Source organism: Oreochromis aureus, linkage group 16, assembly GCF_013358895.1.
Source record: "Oreochromis aureus strain Israel breed Guangdong linkage group 16, ZZ_aureus, whole genome shotgun sequence".
NCBI classification, from domain to species: Eukaryota; Metazoa; Chordata; class Actinopteri; order Cichliformes; family Cichlidae; genus Oreochromis; species Oreochromis aureus.
In genome coordinates this window covers 2,184,537-2,192,247 of record NC_052957.1, presented here as the reverse complement: position 1 = coordinate 2,192,247, position 7,711 = coordinate 2,184,537, and positions in this window count along the sequence as shown.

Sequence of the window (7,711 nt, the reverse complement as noted above, 5' to 3'; positions counted from 1 at the left end):
ATTGCACACCATCCTTTTTGGAATTTATTCCTCATTTTCCCCAAAATTTCAATCTGACGTGATTTTTTGTTCCAAAAAAGAATAAAAAAATGAACGTTCAAATTTATCAAAAGTAATTTTATATGCTTTTCCACACAGCGCGTCACAGTGTGGTAACACAGCTGAAAATGCGACTCTTAGAGGGACTCATCACCCACATTTGAAGCCGTTTAAATTGCTGAAACTGTGCTGATGTGCAAGTGATGTACAGATGCTGTTTACAGGTCCAAATGCAAACGTCCAGAAATTGCATTTACGCTTTGCTTGAATTTTGTATTTAAGATCATCTATAAATATGAAAAGCTGCACAAAATCAGAGCCCATCAACACATTATTAATTAAAAGATCAGATGGATTAACTCACAATGAGCAGCTAGTTTAATCTTCCTCACTGTGAGATGGGCAAAGATAAGTTTCACTGTAACTGTTTTAATATTCTTAATGTTCACAAAGGAGACATCTGGAAATGCAGGAATGAACATCTCACACATTTGTTCTGCAGCTCCAATTGATTTTTGACCCGTATTTATTGGGCTCAGACCATGTTGCCCTTTCATACTGTAATCCCATCACTGGTGGCAACAAGCAAAAGAAGAAGAAAGAGAGAGGGGGAATGAAGAGGGATTCCTGAAAACTGTAGATGCTCAAAGTGGGTCCTAAATTTCTCCCGGGTTCCTTCAGTAGTAGGCCGTCCTCCCAATAACTTTGGCTGAGATTGTTCCAGAATCTGTCAGGTGCAATTTAGTGATGGTGAAGGTTTTCATGCTTATGGCTTCCAAGTGTTGACCTCAAGCTGGTCATTCCCCTCTGCTGCTTTATAGTCAGAGTGGGTTATTGATTACGTGCACGATCAGATCAGTGCAACCTGGGTTCAGTTTGCTTCAGCGATGGACCTTTGTGATTCTCCTTTCCAGACAGTGCTGTTATTGTTCCAAGTCAGACATGATGCATTGCATAAAAAATTCAGATCTGTGATAACAGCTCTGATATTCTGATAACTCACAGTTAAGCTGCACCAGTATATTTACAGGCTACTGGTCTACAACGGTCTGTTTCTCTATGGTGGATCGAACCATCATGTCTGTGAAGCCATTCTGAGGCAACAGGCAGACACTTAAAACTTATTCTGCTGGGTTGACAGTTCATATGACGTGATAGTGATTTGCAGTGGAAAAAGCAAGTTGGTACAAACAGCAGCGCTGCAAACCAGTGTGAAGAATACCTTAGGGCAATATTAGATTAGCAGGAATTTTGTCTTAATTTGATTCAGCCTTCGTGCACAGCTAATGATGTTTTTCTAACTTTGAGACAATGTTCAGCACTTTCAAAACGGACTTTGCTGACTGATCCGTTCAGCTTCTGTCTCACATTTATCACATCCTGGCCTCACTTGGCCTGATGTTATCCCTGTTTTCTGGCATCCACAACTCCTCAGAAGTGATATGTTGGTATCTCTAACTGTTTAAACTTGTTAGTTACACAAAGAAAAGAGTTGAATGCATCTAACCAAAGCAACAGTATTTTTTTCATCGCTTTCTTTTAACTGAAAAGTGTCTGCCGGTGACGTAACAAACGTATACGGATTGCATAAAGTTTTGTTTACTTCACGCTCGCATCATTAGCTGAGCTGTAAGGCTTTGTGTCTCCATTGCCCCGTTCCTCTCGGTTGTGGAGCTCACATAACACATAGTCACGCTGAAGCAGATAATTGGCCTCCAGTGGCAGGAACAGAACATGGTGTGATGTTTTAGCAGACAGAGCTGTGCTGCGTGGCGAGTGCTGCATTGATATGCCGGCTGGAACCAACCACAACAAAATTAGAAAGTTATGAAAATTGAGTTATCTCTCAATGATCTATAAATAACTGCAGCATAGTTGCGAGCATAAGCATGCCAATTGAACTGTGCTTTATTCTGGGTGTTATCTCACCCACCTTACACACTCTTTCTGCCCCACTTTCTCTCTCATCTTGCCCCTCGCTCTGCTGGATGAGTGTGTTTTGTTAGGGAGGGCTGATTCTTCATACTTGGCTGAGGCTTTATGGACAATAAAGATCTGATTTCAAAGTCCGGCAGGGTGTTGGGCCTGGGGTCTTGGCTCAGCTTTAGTTGCCTGCTGGGAGGAGACACTGCACAGCCCCCAACCAGATGGCCTTCAGCCCACATACAGTAGATTCATACATGATGTGTAGCATTGACACGTCTGTCTCTAGCTCCGTTTTTAACTGCTACAGGGTCGGCCAAAGCCCTCTGACCTCCTCGAAATGACCTCTAGTGACCATGTTTGAATAATTTGTGGTATTTTGAGGTTCTGTTTCACCCCTTACAGATGTGCATATAGAGCTGACATGAAAAATGGGTCATTTCAGCAGAACTATAGTTCAGCGAAACCAATGTTTAAACCTAAATAGAGTGAAGTCATGTGACTGCCTGCTCAATATTTAATCCGTCCAACAACATGTAAGCTTTGGCAGACACTGGATAACAGGGATTTCTGGTGACTAGGCTACTGATGTTTCTCTTATCTCTGCTTGTTAGTTTTACAGCGAGGGTTCGGCACAAAGACACTTACACAGATGCTCACCAACAGAGTCAACACTGCTCTCTAGTTTGAGTCGACTCTGCTCTTCGTCTTTCCTCGGGCTGGCATCATCTCAGTTGTTCACTCCCTGTTTCATCTTAATCACATAGCTCAGTATGGAGATATGTGACATGTCCTTCCAGCATGTATTATACATCTGTAGGGACTTAGATCAGTGTTACAATGGAGAACGCCCTGATAGATACAGGAGCTTCACTAAAAGCTGCCAGCAGTGCATTTTTTAGTCATTACATTAAACTTATAACATGAGTTTTGTTGTACAAGACATTTTGCAGTTGGGGAACAACCGAGTGGCAGAGTGGAAGCAGGGATTTACTGGTGACACGATGGACGTCTGACCCAGCATCGTAGGCCAAACGTTTTTAGGTGTCCCGATGCTTCCTCTGTTGACCCCAAACTCCAACACTGTGCGTTGTTATTTCACCGCGCTTCACACTGATACATATGAACAGCTAGAACAAAACTAATCTAATAGGTTTGATCTTTTAATAGCTGTTCAATATAAATTTCACTTATTTTAATTAACCCTTTTTTAACCAGGTGTTAGACCACTCAGAATTGCAGCTGGTTGTGCGGCTCTGATTCATCTAAATTCATCCAACTACTCCCTGGAGACTAAATAGCAGTTACAACCATTGTTGCCATGGTAAACTTTGAGGAAGTTAAAGCTACAACTGTCCAGAATGAAAGTTTCCTCCAGTGTAAGGCTCGGATGCTCCCACAGCACTATGAGACTGTACTGAGCATGCTAACTGGATTAAACTTCACAAACATGGTCCTTGCTAAACATCAGAGCAGCTTTGTCTGCGTGGGTGTTTGACTCGTCTCTGTGCTGGAGTGCCTCGTGCACGGACTCGTAGATGTCTGTGACTGTTGCACCGGGTTGCTGTGTCCAACTATTGTGTCCTACAAGGATCACCAGAACAGAAAAAATGCTAAATGGAAAAGTGTGTGCAGCGAGTTGTGTTTTCCCCTGTGGTCTGTCATTAATTGAAGTAAAAGAACATTGGTCTCGATTATGAAGTGTTCCCTCCCACCCTTCTCCACCTAGGACAAGCTAACAGGCCTAACCCCTGCCCTGCCACACCTCTCATGCACATGCTACACACACATTCCCCCTCTGACACTGCTTTCATTTGGGCGTGAAATAGATTCCTACTGTCTGCCAGAATGCACCACCTATCTCTGGATGTGATTCTTTTTCACTCTTTTTTTCCTTCCCTTTTTTCCTTTCTCCGTGCCACACGTGTACCCTTTTGTTTTTCCAGAGAAAAATACCTTGCTCACAAAGCTCGTCCCCAGAAACACATTCCCGGGTGATTATGACCGAAAAATGATTTGAAATCCCACAGGGACTAATATTTTATTTGACAACGAGAATTAGATCTAAATAAGAAACACATGATGGTCCTAACCTTTTTAAAACAAACCACAGTCATCCCTGGAATCCCCAGGAGAAAGGCATGTTCATGAAATTCCTTCATAACTGGCACACACACACACACACACACACACACACACACACACACACACACACACACACACACACTGAAAGTGTGAGAGAGATTGTAGTATAAAATATTAATACCTCCTGCTGCCACATGATTTTACATGTCCAGGAGCAGAAAGTCTGTTTTCAGAGAGGAAAGAACTGAAGTTATGCAAAATGTTCTTGTTAGAGCAAGTAATGAAAGTAAAACTGGCTACAATCAGTCAACAAAAGCTATATAATTTGGTGTTTGCCAAGTGTCAGCTCCGTAACTTTGTCATAATTTGACACACATTATTTGGATCGTAACAGTTTGCAGACACTTGGATCAGCCAGCTATCTGGAAGAATCATCTATAAATCTGCAGAACAGATGGTGACAGGTTCGACTTGTGGTTCGAGTAATCAGGTAATGACCTTTTCTAATCAGACACTAAATCACCTTCAGCCTGCTGCTCACGGACATTTCAAAGAAGCTAACGAGGCTAAAGCCATCCAGAGCCGGCAGCCTCGGTAGGAGCAATCAAAGCAGTTATAACATTTACAAGTGAAAAGAAAACAAGGCTCGATGTCGTTTTATCTGGTGAACTTATACAAATACTGCAGAGTGATGCAAGTAATTTAATTGACTTTTGTTTAAATAGAAATTGCTGCACCTGCTTTGGTTTGATGAGGTAAATGTGTGAGGTAAAGGTGGCTGCTTATTTATTCAGTTAATTATCTGTACCTCTTTCCAGTCAGACAGCAATTTATTTTCAGTTGTTTCAGAAGATCTCATGGCTCACTGCAGTTTACAGAAAAAAAATTTTCTTTTAATTGTGAAAAAGAAAATTTTACATTGAAGAAAATTTCGGGGAAGGACTCCAAACTCAGGTGTAAACAGGTTTTCTTAGGTGTACTGTGTACGTGTAAATCAGTATATTTACACGTACACAGTTTTATTCTCTGCTCAGAATAAAACTTTGATCTATCACAAACTCACTCATACTCCACAGGAAGCATCAGGATTCGGCATTTTGCACGTTCATCAGTCGTGCAGGATAACGGGCGTTTTAGAGGTTTACACCTTATCACCCGTACAGTGCTTTACACATTCATTAGACCACCACACATTTTCAGGATTACGTCACAGCTGCCCTGAACTGACATTTCAGTTTCAGTTTCTGTAGTTTTTAATCCACCGGTTTGCTCAAGCTTTTTAATCAGTTATTGTCATTCATTTTTAAACTCAACATCTCACAAAAAGCTGAAGAAAAAGTAAAACACATGTTTATTTTTAGACTAAGATTACACTTGTTTAATTGACATTTAGTACCTTGATTGTTTCAAATAGACTTTAATTTTTCCCCAAATACTTTTGTTTTCTTGTTTTTATGACAGGTCGTCTGATAAATTTGTCCAACAGCTAAAGTGATTTTTTTGGATCTATTTTTACATCTCAAAGTACTTTAATCCCCAGAAATGGGCCTCCGAATGTATTATAATAAATTCCATGCAGCTGATTATAGATATGAAGAACTGCTAAACTCTCCTAATTTCCTGGAGGATAACCATTTGGACTGTATTCTTTTTAATCCAATAACAGCAGAACTCCGGTAAGACTGGGAGAGAGTATATGGTCTCCAAATGCGTCACATCCATTTGGGAGTAATGATAACATCATTGCTGAACTTTGATTATTAGATTAGATTTGGTCAACACATTGAGGGATTCTATTCCCATACAATGTGCATTTGTGGGTACACGGATGGATCAGATGAATGCGTGTGGTGGCATGTGGTCCCACTGCGTGAACACGGTTTTATAAGTTTCCGACACTTTTGCCAGTTTCACTCTGAAACACAAGGACGTTTCTGTCTCTGAATCTTTAACGCAGTCATTACTAGTAAGATTGTGGTTTACATGATGAAATGAGTTGGATCACCGGCGTCCCCTCCTCCAGATATTTTGCTGCTGCTGTTGTAAAGCCGACCTACAGTTTAGTTTTTTCGTCAAGATTTTCGCAAGAAATAAAAACTTTTCGAAAGTGAACTCAGTCTTTCACTTTTTTACAAAACACAACCCACACAGAGAGTCTCAGTGACTGCTCAGTGTGATTCATCAGCATTACTGGCAGAACAGTAACTTTATTATAGCAGATCTTATCTGCTCTGCCCTCCTCACCATTTGAAAGCTCCGGGTCTTCTGGCTCTTTCTTCTTCGTCCAGCTCGTGTCCACAGGGCTTGTGGTATTGCTGCTTGTTTGCAAAGAGATAGAGGGACCAGCCAGATGGGTTTTACTCTCTCTCTCTCTCTCTCTCTCTCACACACACACACACACACACACACACACACACAGATTGCCTTGAAGATAGAGCGCACAAATGATTTTTTGTTCTGCCTTATTAAACCACTCACAAACAGAAACACATACTTTTTCTTAAGACGCACATCCTCATGTTGAACTTCTCAAACAGATCAGATGTCAGAAAAAAATTACAGTAACAAGAAAATTAACAACAACTTGTTGCAAATATTATTACAAGTTCAGAAATGCAGAGATGTTCAGTGTAATGCATGCTCTAATTTCAGACACAGCATATGCTGCTGTGTGACTGAACAGAAACTCTCCACACAAACTCTTTGGGGCAGCTCAGTTTCTTTGTGTATGGTGCCATCTTGTGGAGACAAGAGTCAGCAGCAGGGTTAATTCTGTCTAATTGGTCTCACTGTAAGACCAAAAGTAATACCACTAAGTAAAGGCCACTGTATTCAAAGATACCCAGGCCTCTGAGCCTAATAGCACTTTATTTGTGATCAGCCAGTAAATCTCGCAGGGTAACAGAACAGTAATCTTTCCCCAAGATGATCATCAGACAGTTTCCACTCTTCAGCTCTGCATTAGCACGCTACACAGTGCCTGTTATATCTGTGCATCAGCGAATAGAAACACAACTGTATGAATCGTGCTCCGGGAGAAACTGAACTTATGATGTCATCTCAGACTGACCCATACATCCTGACCTGAAGCAAACAGAGCCTTACAGTATATCGGCCGAACTACTGTAAGGCTCTGTTTGCAGGATGATCCAAATGACCTGCAGCAGCCAGAGTCCTCACACCTACACAGACACGTGACCACAGCACTCCAGTACTGAAGTCACTTCTTTGGCTCCCAGCTCGACGCACAATTACTTTTAAAATCCTTCTATTAGTTCGTAAAGCTCTCAGTGGTTTGGCTTCCAGCACCTCGCTGACTTGCTCAGTGTCAATAACCCAGTCACACCTCTGAGGATCTCTTAACTGACCCCAGAATTAGATCTCAGTGTCCTGGGGGCGCTTTCACTTACCGTGGTCCTGAACGAGCTGCTCACTGACCTGAGATTATAACTCTGTGTGTGTGTGTGTGTGTGTGTGTGTGTGTGTGTGTGTGTGTGTGTGTGTGTGTGTGTGTGTGTGTGTGTGTGTGTGTGTGTTCCTTTATGTTACCTGTGATAAAGTGTGCTAAGCCATTGGCATAATTTCGAACAATAAGTAACATATATCAAAGGTTTGTAAGTTTGGACCAAAGTCCTTGGGAAGTTATTTTAAGCATTTTCTAAAT